General features: G+C 47.0%; 1 protein-coding gene across 1 annotated transcript in view; it reads left to right on the top strand.

Annotated features, from left to right (window-relative positions):
- Positions 1–14390: 14390 nt before the first annotated feature.
- Positions 14391–20032, top strand: part of LOC144685991 (cationic amino acid transporter 2-like) — a 63178-nt gene continuing 57536 nt past the window's right edge. The window contains exon 1 of the mRNA XM_078551087.1: positions 14391–14585. The gene's annotated coding sequence lies outside the window, so the exon portion shown is untranslated. The remainder of the gene's footprint in view (positions 14586–20032) is intronic.

The following is a 20032-nucleotide window of genomic DNA, read 5'->3' as shown; positions in this document are numbered from 1 at the left end:
CTGGACGACCCAATGCAGCAAACAACAGACACGTGAACAGCCAGCAAATGCTTTTTAACCTCTCTGCTCCCATTGTGTCCTGGTTAGTCATTCTTTATATGACAGGAAATGTTGGTGGTTTCAGCAAATGAGACCCTTATGATGGCATGATTAGGAAAAAAGAGCCAGGGTTTTTGGATACAGCCTGAGGTTTGTTACAATTCTTAGCCAAACAGAACTTATATCCCCATTAAGCATGTCCAAGGCTTGAATTTCCTCAATATTTGCACCTAGAGACGTGGGTCACAACTTAATTACACGACCTAAAAGATTGTGGAATTTTGAGTGAGTACTCCCAAATACTCCCAATTTTCTGCTGATCCCTTCAGCTGAATCCAACTCCACCGTAAACGTGGCCCCGCCATTGAGCTACAGAAAGCCTCGTGCCACTTTCATGAAGTTGTTCTTGCTTAGAGGTTCTCTTCAGGTTATAACTTGATTTTCCTGCACGGCAGAGAAAAAAATAATTTTCCTGATGTTTCCTTGCAATTAAAAAAAAAATATATCCTCATTGAGACCCACTCTCTATTTTCAATTTCTTTCCGTGCATTTATATGGCACAGAATAAATCACATGAAAAAAAATGTCCTGATTGCAGGTTCTGAAATGTGCCTAATGTTTTTAGATAAAAAGAGAAAAAAAAGTCTTGCCTTTATATAGGGCTTTTCATGACCACTGGACTCAAAGCGCTTTACAGCCAATGAAATACTTCTGAAGTGTAGTGACTTTTGTAATGTAGGAAATACAGCAGCCAATATACACACACAAACAGCAGCGTGACAATGACCAGATAGTCTGTTTTTATGATCTTGATTGAGGGATAAATATTGAGAAGGACGCTCCTCTGCCCTTCTTCGAAATAGTGCCATGGATTCTTTTACAATTCACCTGAGCAGACAGAACCGTCTCAGTTTAACATCTCATCTGAAATACGGGGCAGAATTTTATGTATGACGTGTGGGTGGCGGAGCCGGCACGTCAGCGCTTAAAATGTCACGCACTGACGTCGGGCGAGCGTGCCAACGTCACCGTGCGCCATCGCGATATTTAGCTGGGCGGTCGCGCGCCCGCCATTAATTAAAGGCCTTGTTAAGGCCCTTAACTCGGCAATCAACGCCGATTTTGAGGCATCCGTGTGATCTTTGGCTGGGCGCATGGGTGCAATGGGCAGGCAGGTAAGTGACTTTTGAACAAACCTTATCCACAGGCGGGATATGTAGGCTCAGAGGGGTTGTTACTGTTTTATGTGAAGTATTTATTGCAGAAAGTGTTTCACACTTGCCTGTGTGATTGTTAGCAGTTCAGATCGATTTCCAACAGCTTTCTCTGTACCTTGAAGCTTCAGCTCACCAGTCTGCAGACAGTAATCTTTCTCGGGCCTGCAGCTTTCCGGAGGCCTCCATTTAGCCTGGGGGTATGGGTTCTGACATCTCCACTGGAGGCAGCTCCCCTGAGGAGGAAGGGAGGGATAGAATAAGGAGCCACCTTTGGGAGTACAGGCGCAGGCACAAGGGGCGCAGGGCCAAGAGATTGTCCAAGGTGGAAGGGGCCGCAGAAGACGCCACTATCCTGCTGTCAGGGTATACAGGTGGTGAAGCAGCTACCTCAATATGACTGAGGTGCAGTGCTGAAGGAGGGTCCGACTGTCATGGGGACACTGAACTATATCTGTCAGATGATTGGCCCTGAGATCTCCCCTAACTGTGTGGGTGGACACCCCATGCCAGCGGCTCTGAAGGTCACAGTCGCCCTCCACTTCTATGCGTCTGACTCCTTCCAGGGCTCGGTGGGTGAGCTTTGCGGTGTCTCCCAATCAGCTGTCCACACTTGTGTCAAGCAGGTTACAGACGCTCTGTTCAGACGGGCATTGACCTTCATCCACTTCCGCTGTGACCAGGCAAGTCAGACACAGTGAGCCAGAGGCTTCATGGCGATTGCTGACTTCCCCCATGTCCAGGGTGCAATAGGCTGTACACATGTGGCCATCAAGGCGCCAGCGGGTGAGCCCGGTGCCTTCGTCAACAGGAAGGGCTTCCACTCCATGAACGTGCAGATAGTGTGTGATCACAGGATGCTGGTTCTACAAGTCTGTGCAAGGTACCCAGACAGCTCCCACGACACCTACATCCTCAGACACTCCCAGGTGCTGGAGCTCTTCAGTGCTCCAGCCCAGCTGGATGGATGGCTGCTGGGTGACAAGGGCTATCCCCTCAGAAGGTGGCTCATGACGCCTCTCCGCTATCCAAGAACAGAAGCTGAGCAGCGGTACAATAGGAGCCACGCCTCCACAAGGGCTGTGGTGGAGAGAACCATTAGTCTTCTCAAGATGCGCTTCCGTTGCCTGGACCGCTCAGGGGGCGCACTCCAGTACCCCCCAGATCGCGTCTCTCTGATAGTGGTAGCATGCTGCGCTCTGCACAATCTTGTGCTGGAAAGGGGGGATGCAGTTGATGATGAAGATCTTGACGCCCTGGATGAGGCTGCACATGATGAATCCAAGAGTGGCTCAGAGGATGAGGAAGCACAGGGCGATGATGAGGGGCAGCACGCCGACCCGCTACTACACCAAGGAGGCAGGGACACCCAGGACAATTTAATCCAATGAACCTTCAGCTAGCTCCACACACATGGATCAGCAGGACCAGCATTGCCTGGCGCTTCCACACGTGGCACTTAGGTGCTACATCTTCCACCTTATCAGCTCAACTAAGGGCTTAGTGCATAAACATCAATGTCCACTCAAACACTCATGAGATGTCTGTGAAAAATATAAATGCAGCACAAAGGAAACACCCTCAGCCTTGGTCACAAATGTGGACTTTATTCCCACCAAAAAAAATGAACAAACGTCGCTCTGATGTTGGGAATCAAACATTCCCTAATCTAGGGCCAACACAAAATCACCAGTGACAAACCCGTGGAGTGCCTATGTTTACGTCTGCGGGGGCTACGTCTAGGTGCCGCCCCATCGCTCAGAGTGGCTTGTGAGACAGCCTGCTGACTCTGCTGTCCTGTTGGCATCGATGACCTTGGCGGCTGTCTTCTGGCCCGTGGAGCCTGTGATGGCCCCGCCTGGGAGGGAGTGGCCAGTTCTAGAACTGGCATCTCCCCAGTTGTTGCAGCCTCACTGGATGCAATGGTCACTGGCAGAGGGGCGGAGGGCCTGCTGCCCTCATCCAGAACGCCCTGAGAGGAGCTCACAGTGACGACAGGCAGCTGCTGCACCGACGTGAGGTCACATTGGACCTCCCTGCTCACCGCAGATGGATGGGCACCGAGCTGGGACACTTAGTGTCCAGAACATCTCTCGCATTAGGAATGACCACCTGTGGCCATTAGCGCTGTGAGGGCTTGCAGGTCAGAGCGTAACCCAATCAGATGATTCTCAATCTGTTGGAAGCCCCTCTCCATGAAAGTTACCAATCTCTCAATGGAGGAAGCCTGAAGCTCTGTCCTGAGGTTCATGCCATCACTGACACTCTGCCTGGATTCCTCCACCACAGAGACCAAGAGAAGCACACCCTCATGCAACCCTGCCTGATGTTCCTATGCACCCGGCCGCTTGTCCTGCAGCTGCTGCATTGGTGAGATCTCCAGAGGCACATCATCACTGCCCGACTCAGCATGTGCCTGGTCCCCTGCAGTCCTCCGGCTGCTGGCGCCATCGGCACTCTCTGTCCGTGCCAACTCCTCCAGCGATTGTGAGGTGCCCTCTTCACTGTGCCCCGGGACACTAGCCGACGTTATAATCCCCACCGATGTGGTAGTCGCTGCGCTGGTGCCTGGCTGGTGAAATGATGTGATGCAAGTTGCAAGTAACGCCCGTCAGGTGTGGAGGGGGGGGGTTCTGGATGTGTTGGTGACGGCCATGCAGTGGTGATGCTGAAATTAACAACAAGGACAGTTCATCAGTTAGCATTCAGTCAGTAACACCATTCATCCCTTTCCCTCCCAGGCTCATAATGCGCTCAACCTTCAAGAACCCAAGGAGACCAACATTGGTGGGGTGGTAAATAGTCAAGAGGCCCAAACATTACATGCACATACAAACTGGTCAGATGCCCTAAGGAATGCCACATGGAATGTTATGTGGATAAGTGTGTGGTTAAGCACTTGGGCAGGACAAACAAGGTACGGGAATACATGAGTAATGGAAGGACCATGGAAAGTCAGGATGATTACAGGGACCTTGCTGGGCAGACCCGTTAAGGTAGCAGAACAGGAACATAAGGCGTTTAACAAGGTAAAAGCCAGACTTGCCTTTATTAGCCAAGGAATAGAATGTAGGAAAAGGGAGGTCATGTTGCAAGTGCAGAAAACGCTGTCGAGGCCACAGCTACACCTCTGCGTTCAGTTGTGACCTGCGCTTCATGGGAGGGATGGCACTGGAGTGGGGAGAGTGCAGAGGTTCCTGACCTGGATGCATGCTGGCCTGGAGAGTTGGAGTGATGAGGAAACATCGCAAACACTTGCGACATTTGCCGTGGAGTACAGGAGATTGACAGGTCACATTATTGACCTTCATAACATTATGAGGGGCATAGAACGGGTGGACAGAAGGTAACATTTCCTCTTGGCGCAGGGATGACTAACGTGGTGGCATTTATTTAAGTTGAGTGCCATGAGCTTGACAGGTGAGGTGCTGAGGACCTTTTGGACAGAGTAATGTGGGACGCAAGTGGTGGAGGTACAAACTCTCCTAAGATGCAATAAGCATTTGGATGTGCAGCAGCGATGCCATTGCATGTTAGGCCATGGGGATAGTGGTCACAAATGGGATAAGGCGACTTCGCAAGGTACTAGAGACGCACATCCTCAAGGGGCCGAGGGACCTTTGTGTATGACCCACACGTCTGACTGTATCAGTCTGTGAATGAGCAGTGTTGCAGCATTAACGATTGTAGCAATCATCAGTGCTTTGGATGGTGGGGAGACAGAGTGGATGGGACTGTGGATCTCAAATACCTGGCCGCTGGACCCCAGCCTCAAAGACACCTGCCTCCCTGGCCACCTGCCTCCTCCCCAGCTCCATGGTCTGCTCCTCATAGGTGGTGACATGCTGCAGCACGGTGCGCCCACCACCAGTCCACAAACGCTCCCAGCTGTTGCATTCTGTTTTTGCCTGCAGAACAGAGAAGAGGATTTATTGGGGCTGATCGCTCATGTACTCTGCACACGCACGCCGCACCCCAACCACAGTGGCCCATCTGAGGCCTCCAGTGGCTCCTGTCCACACTACTGGTGATCAGTCCCCAGAAGATAGTACGGCTGGTCCAAACCCCCTCCCCCAACTGACACCTTGGACACATTCGGCGTCCATCACTTTGAATAACACACGGGTCTTAGTGCCCATGGCAAGGAGGCGTAACTAGGTGCAGCGCCAAGGCCAGCAGATGGCTCTTGGCCATGACAGCTTGAGGCTCCCCTTCCACCATCTCATCACCATCAATAAGACATGTGTTGGAGTTCTGAGTATGTGTCCAGCTGCCTCCCCTGCAGGTTTCCCCCCAGACTACTCAAATGCCACAAACACCAACATATGCTGCAGGGAGAACCCACCTTCTCCTCAACCACTAAGGCTGATGTAAGCATGGTCACTGCCTGTTTTCCCACCCAGCGTGCGCCAAATGCCCAATGCAGTAACGACACTAAGACGTGTGGGGGGAGGGGGTCCTCAAAGGCTAAGGCTACCTGCTGGGTTAAATGGCCAAGATCAACATGGTGCTCACCCATCCAGAGCGCAACAAATCATTGACGCGTTTGCGGCACTGGGTCCCTATGCGCCGCACAGCATCTTGAGGGCTTATTACCTCCAGCACCTCCTGTCACGCCTGCTTGGTAACATGGGGGGCCCTCCTCCTCTCATCCTCTGGAAACAAGACCTCCTGACATTCTGCAACCTCTTCGAGGAGGGCAGCAAGGCAGGCGTCAGAGAACCGAGGGGCACATTGGCCCCCCGCTGGCCTACCCTGCAGCCTGCCCCCCTCCTCCTCTGCCCTGCCCTCCTCTAGAGCCCACTGTGCAGACTGGTCGCTGGCCATGGTGAACAGCCTAAAGGAGGCTGCCTGGCCTTTCTTTACACAGACTGTCGATTCCCCATTGGAACCGGCGGTCTGTACACGCCCACTGCACATTTGAAATTCCCGCTGTACATGGGAGTTTACAACGTGCTGGGTGGGCCTTAATTGGCCCACCTGCGCAAAATGGCGGCGTGGCCCGTTTCGCCAGCGGAGATCGGCTACGTGCCCGCCGCCGATTGTGTCGGGCCCGCCCGCCCGACAAACATAAAATTCTGCCCATGGTATCTCCAGTAGTGCAGCACTCCCTCAGTACTGCACTGGAGCGTCAGCCTTGATTTTTGTGCTCAAGCCGTGGACTGGGGTTTGAATGCAAAACGTTGTGATTCAGAATAGAGGGTGATAGTTGAAAATTTACTTGCCATGCTTAAAGGTGAGCAATGTGTGGTTTGACCTTGATTGTTTATTCTGGTTTACATCCATTTAACTTCCAGATATATTCTAAAGAAACTTGTCCATAACTTGACATTGGGACAATGGGCCCATTTTTGGGTTTAACTTCCAGGTTGTACCCATGGACACAACTTTAGGTCAAGTTGCGCACTTGTGAGGTTTCAAGATCATATATAGAATAAAAGTTATATATTTAACATCTCATTGAGCAGTTTTTCCTGATTATCTCATTGGTAAAGTATTGAAAAAATGTAGAAAATTTGGATGATATTTTTTATACCAATGCAACATGAATATTTATTTTTAGGTGCTTATTTATAGGATTCCTACCTCTTTGACCAGGTGTTTGGTCACCTGTTGTAAAGTGTCCTTTGACTTGATGGCAAATTTAACGTTCATAATGTTCTTTAGCTGAGTGGGAGGTTTTAGTGTGTGATAAAAATGCAGTTTGTTGTTAAAATATGGAGGTCCTTCTATTTTACAATGTTGCAACATCAGAAAAAGGGTCAAGTTGGCTAACGTCAATGAAAAGTATCACCACACCACAGTGATGGTCACAATTTACATTAATTTTCAGCTGACTTGTCACCATTCATGCATTTGCCCAACTGTATTTGGACTGATCCACTATATAGTGTTGCCATCTAGACATTAGATGCTGTCATTGCATTCAATCATTTGCAAAAAGCAGCTGAAAGAGCCTTCCTATTCACAGACAGTATGACCACACATACACACAAGCTCAAAACATGTAAAAATGCAGGCAGCACATTCTGTACCTCTTTAACTTTCCTGTTCCTGTCTCATTTTTCACACACTCCTTGCTTTCATTTTTTGCTCTAAAAGGAAGGCTTTCAATTATATCATGCCTTTCACTCAGTACATCCATTGCACTTTATAGCCAATAATTGTACTTTTGAAGTGTAGTCACTGTTGTAATATAGGAAAGCCTGATTATGAGGATCACTACCTCTGAAACTTCCCCTCAGTTATATTGTTTGCATCCTTGATATTAGCATTAATCCTCCCCTTCATTTTTCTTTCAACATGTCCCCTCATGTGACTGTGTCACAAGAGATGGGACATGTGTTTATATTTGGGAAAATTTATTTATTTATTTAATAAAAGCTTTAGGAAACCTCATCCCGTTCGTGGATGAGGTTTCCTAAAAAACGCAAAGGCCGCTTGGCCTTTTGCCTGCCCGCCAACCCTAAGATTGGATGGGCAGTGTTACCAATGACAATCAATAACACTCTTAATGGCCTTAATAGGCCATTTACATAATGGCGGGCGCGCAGCCGACTCTGGCGTGTGCCCGCCGAATGAAATATCGCGGGACTGCCCGATGATGTCGGGATGCATGCCCGATGTCATCGCGTGTCATTTTACACATCGGCGTGTCGGGCCCGCCCCCACACGCTGACTGAAAAATCCTGCCCCATGTTACCGAGGTGGAAATAGGTGGGGATGTGTGATTGGAAGCACATCTAGGGGTCAAATATAACATAGAGTTTGTGAACAGTCTAGTTCAGCTTCAACTAGGGAGAAGGATGGGTTTGGTGACTAGAAGTGGAGTTTGTAGTGGGGACCAAAAGCAATGGATTCAGTCTTCTCCATCTTTAATTGGAGGAAATTTCTGCTCCATCCGGAACTGGAAGTTAGACAATTTAGAGACAGTTGTGTGTTTGAGAGGGGTGCTGTTGAATTACTGTTTTCCTTGGAGATGAGAAGGCTGAGAGGAGATTTGATAAAAATATTCAAAATCATGAGGGGTGGGACAGAATAACTAGGAAGAAGCTGTTGCCACTCACAAGAGGATCAAGAACAAGAGGGCACATATTTAAAATAATTGACAAAATAAGCAATAGCAACATGAGGAAAAACATTTTCATGTAGCGAGTGGTTGGGGTCTGGCATGCACTGCCCTGAGAGTGTGATGGAGGTAGGTTCAGCTGAGGCATTCAAAAGGGACTAAGGCTGTTACCTGCAAAGGAAGAATGTACAGGGTCATGAGGAAAAGCTAGGGAGTGGCATTAGATGAATTGCTCAATTGCTCAGTACAGACACGATGGGCTGAATGGCCTCTTTCTGCGCTCTAATAATTCTGTGATTCTGTGATAGAGCTTGTCATCATCAACGTACATGTGAAAACTGACATTGTATTTTTGGATGATGTCGCCAAGGGGGAGCAGATAGATAAGAAATAGGAGGGGGCCAAGGATAAATTCTTGGGAAATCCCAGAAGTAATATTCCGGCAATGGGGAGAGAGGTCATTGCAGGAAATTCTCTAGCCACAATTAGATAGATAAGAATGGAAACAGGTGAGTACAACCCCACCCGGCTGGACAGCAGTGGAGAGGCGGTGGAGGAGGATGATGTGGTCAACCATGTCAGAGACTGCAGACAGGTCAAGAAAAATGAGAAGAGATAGTTAACCTTTCTGACATTCACATAGGATGTAATTTATGACTTTGATGAGAACTGTATGGTAACCTAGCAGCACAGAAAACTGATTGGAAAGGTTCAAATGTGGAGTTCTGGGAAAGGTGAGCACAGATTTGGGAGGCAATCTGTTCAAGGACATGGGGGAGGCCCCCAGGACCTGATGGTCTACATAGTGATTGCACCGATTGTGATTTTCCAAACTTCTCTAGATTCTAGAATGGTCTAATGGATTGGGACTCTGCTTTTCAAAAGAAGGGGAGAAAGAGAAAACAGGGAACTACAGACCAGTCAGCCTGACATCGGTATTCAGGAAAATGCTGGAACTTATTATTAAGGAAGTCTTAACAATGCTCTTAGAAAATCATTGCTATATGATCAGGCAGAGTCAACATGGCTTTATGAAAGAGAAATCATGTTTGACAAATTTATTAGAGTTTTTTGAGGAACTAATTAGTGGGATAGACAAGAGGGCGTGAGAATATGGAGTGTACTTGGATTTCCAAAAGGCATTCAATGAGATATTACACAAATATGCAATATAAGGGTTCATGAAATTAGGAATATACTAGAATGGATGGAAGTCTGGTTAATGTACAGGAAGCAGAGAATAGGGATAAGTGAGGCATTTTCAAGATGGTAGGCTAGAGTGCCACAAGGATCAATGCTGGGGCCTCAGCTTTTTACAATCTATATTAATGACTTAGATGAAGAGACTGATAATAATGTATCTAGGCTTGTTGACAATACAAAGCTAAGTGGAAATGTAGGCTGTGAGGACTCAAAGGTGCTGCAAAGAAATATAGAGAGTTTAAGTGCAAAAAGTTGGACTATAATGTGGGATATGAAACCTCTAAATGGTGATGTTGAGAGAGACTTGTGTGTAAGCATACAAGGTACACAGTGTGCAGGTTCAGCAAGCAATTAGGAAGGCAAATGGCACGTTGCCCTTTAATGAAAGAGGTCGGAGTATAAGAATAGGGAAGTTTTGCTACAATTGTATGGGCCTTTGGTGAAACCATACCTGGAATACTGTGTGCAATTTTGGTCACCATATTTTAGGAAGGATACTGGCCTTGGAGGCAGTACAGCAAAGGTTCAGTAGATTGGTTTTTGGGGTGAGAGGGCTGTCCTATGATGAGAGGCAAAGAAATTGCACTTATATCCTTTGCTGTTTAGAAGAATGAGAGGTGATCTCATTGAAACATATAAGATTCTGAAGGAACTTGACAGGTTAAACATTGAGTGATTGCTTCCCCTGGCTGAGGAATCTAGAACACAGGGGCACTGTCTCAGGTTAAGCAGTTGATCATTTAATACCGAAATGAAGAGAAATTTCTTCACTCAGAGGGTTGTGAATCTTTGGAAATCTATACATTAGAGAGCTGTGTTGAATATATTCTAGGCTGAGATAGATTTTTGTCTCTTAGTGAATCAACGGATTTGGGAAGTAGATGGGAAAGTGGAATTGAGACATAAGATCAGCCATGATTGTACTGAATGGCTGTGCAGGCTCAGGGGGCCATATGGTCCTGTTATGTTCTTATAAAAGTTCCTAGCGAGGGTGGGGGGAACCTTAGAGGAAGTTTGGCCCAGTGGGCTAGGAGGGAAAAGGAGGAAAGCAGTAAAGGCAGCTGATTGATGGTCTCAAACTTAATGACAAAAAAGCCCATGAACTTCTCACACTCAATGGAGGTGAGGGTGGAGGAGGCGGAGGAGGTGGAGGAGATGGATTTAGGACGCTGGCTTGCAGCAGAGAAAGGAAGCCAGATATTCCCAATGCATTCTAGGATGATCCTGGAATAGTGAACAGTTTTCACATACAAGAGTAGGAACCCATAGTGTTTTATGTGCTCCAATCAGATCTGGTGATAATTGACTGAACCAGTTGTCTCCCAGACCCATTCAAATCCACGTGTCTTGGACTTAAGGTAGTAGAGGTAAGGGCCATACCAGGGGGATTGACTAGGTTGACAGAGGGTAATGGCTTTAATAGGGACTAGAGCATTAATAGTGGAAGTGAGCACTTGGTTGAGCAGATTGATAGCTGCAGAAGTATGATGAATGGGAGACCACAGCTTAGGATTTTGAAAGAGTAGTTCTAAGCGAATTGGGAGAGAGCTTTTCTGGGATGGATACATAAGGAAGCAGAGGTGGGAAGGGAAAGTGGGATGTGGGTGGAGATAGATACAATGAAATGACCAGGGATGACCTTACCCGTGATTGATACAACTGGGGCAGGATTTTTACCTCGTTGGGCGGGCGCGCCGGGCGGGCCTGGGAACGGCCGCAAAACAGACTGCCACCCGCGCTCGGGCCCCGGTCGTGATTTCACGCTGATTGGCCAATTAACGACCAGTCAGCATGAATTGTGCGCTGAAACGCTCAGTGTAGCATGGGTGGTGGGGGGAGGAAGGTGAGCGTGGAAGTCAGCGCATGTGCATGGGTGCGCTCGCTGAAAGCTCCCTGAAGGCACAGAGCTGCCTCAGGGAGCTAAAGATTTTTTAACATTAAAAATAACCAATTGAAAACTAAGGAAAACATGTCCCCGCGCATGTAACTCTGTTAAACAGGGATATGTTAAAAATGAGTTTTAAAAGTTTCTTTTAAAATCACTGGTTAAAACCTCATCTCGCCTGTGGATGAGGTTTTGCAAAAAATGCAAAAACTGCTTGGCCTATTCGCCCGCCCGCCAACTGTAAGGTTGGATGGGCAGGGGAAAATTCAATTTAATTCATTCATTAATGGGCTTAACATCCCTCTAAATTGTAGGCGGGGATGGTGCCGACTCCTGCCGATTGAAATATCGCGTGAGTGCGCAACGATGTCGGGATGCTCGCCCGACGTCGGCGATGACTATTTTTCTCTCTTTCGGATCGGGCACGCACCCGCCCGACGAGGGAAAATTCTGCCCCTGGTGTACATGACAAGGCAAAGTCAAGAGGGGTGGCTGTGAATATGGGGGTTTGGGGAGTTTACATAGAGAGTTTAAGGGAGGAAAGGAGGGCAGTGAACTCAGAAGAAAGAGAATATGATGAGTCGAGATGGAGATTGAAACCATTGAGGATGAGAAGTCATTTGTCGCAGAGGCCAAGGGAAGAAAGTAAGCTAGAAAGAAAGTTAGAAAGGGGCTGTGATATAACACAGAAACCAGTTCTGGTCCATTGCTGTGATTCCTCACCCAGCCAAGGTTTGGAGGAAGTTGGACATACCATTATAGTTTTGGGAATTGCAGCCAGCACTTTTAAATTAATCACATCTCACCTGACTCTGTACTCATACATCATACCAGATAAGTAAATAATAGCCTGGAAATGCTTGTGATATTGATGAAAGAATACTTACCTACAACCCACTGTCAGCTTTGCCTTAATGGGTAGCTCTTGTATCCCTTGGTCAGGAGTTGTAAGTTTTGCTCCCACTCCAGAAGTTGATACTTCATTGCAGTGTCGCACTGTTGGAATGCTATCTTTTGGGTAAGATAATAACCAAGGTCCTGATGGATCTCAAATGGACATAAAAGATCCCATGGCATTGCTTAAAAAGCAGCAGGAGAGCTCTCCTAGTTTCCTGTCCAACATCCATCAACCAACACTTTAAACAGATTATCTGTGATTTAATTTGTTGCTGATTTTGGAATCTTGCTGTACACAAACTAATTGCTACCTTTCCTACACTGCTGTATTACAACATTTCGAAGTTCTAACAAGAGATAGCCTAACAACCCCTTCTTGACATTCAACAGTATTACCATCGCTGAATCCCCTACCGTCAACTTCCTGGAAGGGGGGTGGGGGTGTGTCACCAATGACCAGAAATCCAACTGGGAAAACAGCATAAATAATGCAGCTACATGAACAGATCAGAGGTTGGGTGTTCTGTAGTGACTAACTCACCTCCTGACTCCCCAGAGCCTTTCCATCATCTACAAAGCACATGCGTGGTGGAATACTCTCCAATTGTCTCAAGGAGTCCACGCCAATAACACTTAAGAAGCTCAATACCATCTAGGACAAAGCAGCCTGCTTGATTAAAAGCAAAATACTGCGGATGCTGGAAATCTGAAATAAAAACAGAAAATGCTGGAAAAACTCAGCAGGTCTGACATCATCTGTGAAGAGAGAAAGAGAGTGTTTGATTGCTACCCTGACTACCATCTTACCCATTCATTTCCTCCACTGTTGGCACACAGTGACAGCAGTGTAAGCCACCTGCAGGATGCATTGTAGCAACTTGTCAAAACTCCTTCAGCAGCGCCTTCCAAACTGATGACCTCTACCGCCAAGAAGAATAAGGGCAGCAGGCACTTAAAAAATAATTATTTTTTCATGAGATGTGGGCATCGCTGGCAATGCCAGCATTTGTTGCCCATCTCTAATTTCCCTTGAACTGAGTGCCTTGCCACACCATTTCGGAGGGGAGCTTAAGAGTCAACCACATTGCTGTGGGTCTTAATCATGTGTAGTCCAGACCAGGTAAGGATGGCAGATTGCCTTCCCTAAAGGACGTTAGTGAACCTGATAGGTTTTCATGACAATCGGCAATGGTTTCATGGTCACCGTTACTGAGACTGGCTTTTCAATTCCAGATTATTAATTGAATTTAAATTCCACTGGCTGCCACGATGAAATTTTAACCCTTGTTCTGAGAACATTAGTGTGGCCTCTGGATGAGTAGTGACAATACCACTACGCCGCTGTCTCAGCTCACCACCCCCCGCACCTCCCACCACCCCCCCCCCCACCCTCACCACCCCATGTGAACACTACCATCTGCATATTCCCCTCCAAATCACTCACTATCCTGACTTTGAACCATATCGCTGCCATTCCTTCTTAGCTGGGCCAACATCCTGGAATTCCCTCCCTAACAGGACTGTGGGTGCACATACACAAGGTGGACTGCAGCAGTTCAAGCTGGTGGCTCATCACCATTTTCCCAAGGTCCGTTAGGGATGGGTAATAAATGCTGAGTTTGCCAGCGAAACCCTGCCCCATGTACAAATAAAAAAGTACGTCATGGGCTGTAAAATACTGTATGACATCCCGAGGCTGTGTAAGCACTACAAAATTGCAAGTCTTTAGTAATGCATCCCAATGGCTTTTCTCTTCATAGTACTTCAGTAGAGGCATTAACTTGTTTGTTTGCCTCAGAGGAAAGACATCAGGTACAACATGTGCCTATATCCTAATATTGCAAACAGCAGTTTTGAAGCAAGAGGTTAGTAATGTTGCTCTAACCTGTTGTTCACCTTCAATCTATCATTAATGCTGGATTAATGGAGTCTTAACCATGCACTTTCTGCTGCATACTTCAAACAACACATTGCATTCTGAAAGGATTAAGTTTGTGCAGATTTAAAATCGGATTTCCATTTTTGCCTACTAAGCAGTTTCTCTTAATTTGGAATTTCTCAAATTGAATAAATGTATTATAATCAACCCTTCATTGAATGTTTGGAAAATTTCTCAACAATATGCAAATTCAAGCAGTGGGATCTCGAAAGCTTTAGTTGCGGTTTGAGAGTTTATTCAATGTGACGTTAAACAACGGGACTTCGGAGATTTCTTACCTTCTATGGGACTTTCCTCAGAAGAAGTGAACTTTGCAAAATACACAGCAGTATAAAAAAGGTAAACAAAGGGAAACAAAGCTGTTTTAAAATAAAATGGTGTTACTCCAGAAATGTACATTAATACTCATTGTGTGCAAAGAGGCTATGATAAATGTCTTAATATTTGTTCCTCTATTGAAAATTAATATAAGTTTTGTATTTCTTCAGCCTCAATTTTATGTTGGTAACTTCCATTCGTGGTTTTAGTTTATCGTATTGTGTTGAACTTTTAGTATTATATGTTTTATTTCTAACTTAGTATTGCAGTCAGTTCTCCTCTGAACTTTCCTCCTATACTCTTCTCATCTATACTTCCTCATTGTGTTGAAATCAAAAATGATCTCACTGTCTCCATCTCTAACTTGTCCCGAGGAGCTAGAATTGAGATACACCTTCCTCCCCTTAATCTCTCCTTCCAGGTTTTAAAAACCCAGGCCTCCGATTCCTAACCATTTCCTTTTGAATGAATTTGTTTTCCTTGCTTCTCTCCTTAACATTAGTGGTATCTACACTAGAGTGATGTTCTACACGTGGAATATGGTCACACGCTAAGCTTTCTCAATTTAAAAAAGATCACGAGCAATCTGACACAACATAATATGTGTAATATAACGTTCACCCCATTATAATATTCCCTTAAACACCACAACCAGTAGCGGATTTAATTTATAGAATATAATAACTTCAATTGCTAGACTGTCCCATCTGCACTGTGCTTATTCGCTACAGTGTTTGTCCCATAAGTCAGACCACTCGCTGCTTGGTTAAATGTTACAAAGTCTACAGCTTCTTCCATCTAGAGATTACTTGGGTACAAATTGATATGCGGGTATAGAATGGGCGCGAATCATACTAATCTAGCAGTGATAATCAGATAATCCACATTCAATGTAAGCAGACGTTGGATCTGCTGCTAAATTCATGGGGGAGAATTTTGTCCCCGTCGGGTGGGCCCTGTCGGGAGTGGGCACGGGCGGGCGCAGAGCCAATCACCACCTGCGATTGGCAGCGCACTGCCATTTTATGTGGACAGGCCAATCCAGCGTGATGTGCACCCAGTAGCACTCAGCACTACCTGTGCGGACGGGGTGAGGGGGGAGAGTCAGGGCCTGTGCTCTTCGCATGCGCGCAAAAGAGCGCTTCAATCTCCCTGAGGCACAGAGCTGCCTCAGGGAGACTCATCTCAAAATGAAACTTCGAAAAAAAGAAAAAAAATGATTCAGACATGTCCCCTCATGTGACAGTGTCATGAATTTTCATGAAAATGTTCATTTAATTAATAAACCCTTCATGAAACCTCATCCCGCCTGTGGATGAGGTTTCATGAAAAATGCAAAGGCCGCCTGGCCTCTTCGCCTGCCCGCCAACCTTAAGGTTGGACAGGCATCCCTGACAAGCCTTTTAATTAATTGATTAATGGCCTTAACAGGCCTTTGACAGTTTGGTGGGCATGCAGCCGACTCCGGTGAGCGCCCGCCAAACAGAAGATCAGAATGACGTGCACGCCCGACATCACCGCGCGTCGGCATGTGGGGCCTGCCCCCGCATGCTGAAGAGAAAATCTTGGCCATTTAATTACATTTTAATTGTACACCTTAAACAGGATTTAGGAGCCTAAAATATGTTAATGAGGGGCCCAACGCCTGATCAAGAACCTTTTCACAAAATGGGCCCAGATTAGTTTCTACTCCATTGTACTAGGCTTAACTCTAGACCATATTTTTGTTTCAAGGCAATATTCCTCTAAAGCTATGAAATAAATATATAGGCAGACTTTGCCCTCTTGCCACAGTTTTCTTTGGAAGGAACATAGATCAGAGAATCAGCTGCAACGCACTCAGTGACAACTTTCCAGCCATTAATTTTAATCAACAGAGACTTAGGAGCATGAAGGATTAGACTCGTCAGCCTCCACACCCAGCTCCTTGATCCAGATTCCTATCGATTCCAATCCCAGGCTACACAGTCATGTCAAATTCACACAAAATTTACAAAATGAAATTAACGGGCAAGAAAGGACCGGTGGGTCCATTATGCCTAGCCCACACGTGGATGTCGAGAGTGTGTAATGACTAAACTTTTCCTCCCTCCCCTCACCTGCACTCCGCCAGCCATGTGAGCTCCTGGGAGAGTATAAAAGAGAAAAGGCACCTGGCTTGAAGAGGGAAAATTCCTCTCCAAACCTCTCAGGGCAACCGAAAGCGGTCCAGGGCATCTCATGCTTTAAAACTACTTACCTTCTATATGTTGCAATCTCTGGCCCAGTCTGGCACCTTCTTGGAGTATGAAGAGAGTGAACGCTTTTATGTCTATTACATACAGATTCCTCTGCTCGGGATCCTTTAGATCAGAGCACAAACAGATAACAAAGCACAAAAAAGTTAATTGCAGTCACGAGGAACAGTGGAGATAATTGGTAAATCGGCATATCTGACATCTGACAGAAACAAATCCAGCTATAGAGGAAACTCTTTGCAGTGTTTCAAAACAGATTTATAACCACTAACCAAAATAGGGCCAGAAGTGGCATAGCCACCTCAACTCTAGCAAGAAAAGAGTAGGGCAAATCTGGATTGCTGCTCAGTGCAATTTGACTGTGTGGGATATCACAGCTGGTGTGTTTTGAGTTAACTCATCTCAGACAAGGCAACAGTTGGGACGTGGAATTGGCTTCACTGTCTTTAATTTAGGGAAGGAAACTTTAGCCTATTCATGCCCCTGATTGTTATCTGGTGAGTCCTGATAGAAACTGTGGGCTGAATTTTATGGCCCTCCCCCCAGCATCTTTGTAGACGGTGGGGTAAGGGGTGCGGGCTTGGAAAGGAAAGTGGGTGACCTGCCCGCCCGCCCCTGACCTGTCGCCCCCACATTACAAGGGGGTGGCCCACCTGCTTAGGCTTATTGCGGCCCTTGTGGCCAATTATCTGCCACTTAAGGGCCTCAATCTGCCTCCGTGGCAATTTTTCAGTCTGCAGGAGAAGGCAGAGAGGTACCTCCTTTGGTGGGGGGGTCTCTATGCTCATTGGGGGCACCCTCCCACCCAAAGTTTTACACCCCCACCTCCCTTTGATGTGGTCTCCCAGCTGGGCCTGCCCAAAATCCCCGGACTTAGCTCAAATCTGGGAGACATCTTTTCTTTGTGACTGCTTGTCATCCCAGCAATGGCCACTACTCCCTTCTGGAGCTGATAGGACCTTAGAGCTGCCAGCCAACCTGATTGGCCGGCAGCTACCTAGGGCGGGACTTACTCCTTGATGGCGGCAGAAATCCTATTCTGACCTTATTAAGGCAGGCCTCAGCATAATAGCACCACAGGGCAGCCAAATTTCTGGTCGGTGAGGTGCCAACTGACTTTTAGGTCGGGATTGGAGGGAGTGATGGATATTCCATCCAGGGTATCCAACTCTGGTCAAAAAAATAAGGACCACTTTGCCATGTGGGTACTGGCAAAGCGTTGATGCCAGGGTGGTTTCTGGTGAGCCTGTGAAAGTGGTTGGGGGGGGGCTGCGGATTCTGATGCTGCTGTACCAACCCCCCCTGACCCCAGATGCCGCAGAGCAGACCTGACCGTAAGCCGCAAACCTGTCCCACCGGTCACATGCACAAAGAAAGGGCCTGCCGAGACACCAGAGTTCCGGGACAGAGCACGTCCTGGGAAGTGCCCGGCCTGGGACAGGGACGAAAGGCCAAAAGTCTTGGATGGTTGGTTATCCTGAATCCACCGCCTCATAAAATCCACCCATATATATTTACAGATGTCCGATGATAGGACTACTCCTACAGTTGTTAGTCTGACCAATGATTATTAAGTGAGGAAGCACATGGCTCTTGGCATCCATGGCAGTGTCCTCCAGCAAGAAGTCAGCAACACTTTCAAAACAGGAGAAGAGGAGAGGCGACAAAATTTGCAGTCCTTTTCTCCATTTTAGGGAGAACGGTCTATATAAGAACATGAGGACTTAGTGTCAGCCATGGTTCAAATGTTGCCCTCTTGCCTATCATTTAGAACATTGTGGATTTAATTAAGTCTTACTCAAAATACTTGAGCACATACCTGAGCTGACATTCCAGTGCAGTACTGAGGGAGTGATATACTGTTAGAGGTGAGATGTTAAACCAAGGCTCTGGCTCCCTTAAGATAAAAGCAAAATACTGCAGATGCTGGAAATCTGAAACAAAAATAGAAAATGCTGGAAAAACGCAGCAGGTCTGTCAGCATCTGTGGAAAAGAGAAACAGAGTTAATGTTTCGAATTCGAGTCGTATGACTCTTCTTTAGAGCTAAAGAGAAGTAAAATGTAATGAAATTTATACTGTTAAAGGGGGGTGGAGCAGGTGAAGCTGGATAGAAGGCCAGTGGAGGCAAAGGAGAGATTGCCAGAGATGTCATGGACAAAAGGACGAAGGGGTATTAATGATGGTGATACTGGCTAAAGGAGGTGCTGATGGTGGCATTAAGATCAGAAAGCAGGATGTGATAATAGCAGGACAAGGGTAAGCACTCTGGAAAGAACAACATGAACAAGTGACAGATGGTCCTTGTGGGGGTGGGGTGTAGGGAGGGGACGGTGGTGGGAAAAAAGGATAAAAGGGGGGGATAAAACAATGAATAAAAATGAAAATAAATAAAAATAAAAATAAGTGGATAAAAATAAAAATTAAAAAATTAAAACAATAAAAATTAAGAAATGACAATGAATATTGATAAAAGGGGCTAAAAGGTGGGTGAGGATGGAGGAGAGAGTTCATGATCTGAAGTTGTTGAAGTCAATGTTAAGTCTGGAAGGCTGTAAAGTACCTGATGAGGTGCCGTTCCTCCAGTTTGTGTTGGGTTTCACTGGAACATTGCAGCAGGCCAAGGATGGACATGTGGGCATGAGAGCAGGATGAGGTGCTCAAATGGCAAGCGACAGGAAGGTCTGGGTCATGCTTGCGGACAGACCGATGGTGTTCCGCAAAGCGGTCACCCAGTCTGCGTTTGGTCTCTCCAATGTAGAGGAGGCTGCATTGGGAGCAGTGAATGCAGTAGACCAAATTGAAGGAGGTGTAAGTGAAGTGCTGCCTCATCTGAAAGGAGTGTTTGGGGCCTTGGATGGTGATAAGGGAGGAGGTAAAGGGGCAGGTGTTGCACCTCCTGCGATTGCATGGGAAGGTGCCGTGGGAGGGAGATGAGGTGTTGGGGGTGATGGAGGAGCTGACCAGGGTGCCCCGGAGGGAAACGGTCCCTACGGAATGCCAGCCAGAGCGGGTGGTGGGGGGGGGGGGGGCGGGGGGGAGGTGGGGGGGTGGTGAAGGGAGGATGTGTTTGGTGGTGGCATCATGCTGGAGTTGGCGGAAATAGTGGAGGATGATCGTTTGAATGCAGAGGCTGGTGGGATGAAAAGTGAGGACAAGGGGGACCCTATCATGGCTCTGGTAGGGAGAGGAAGGTGTGAGGGCAGAGGCACGGGAGATGGGTCGGACACGG

The sequence above is a fragment of the Cetorhinus maximus genome, chromosome 10 (genome assembly GCF_964194155.1).
Source record: "Cetorhinus maximus chromosome 10, sCetMax3.hap1.1, whole genome shotgun sequence".
Classification (NCBI taxonomy): Eukaryota; Metazoa; Chordata; class Chondrichthyes; order Lamniformes; family Cetorhinidae; genus Cetorhinus; species Cetorhinus maximus.
The sequence above is the reverse complement of the archived record's forward strand: the minus strand, read 5'-3'. Positions and strand labels throughout refer to the sequence as shown.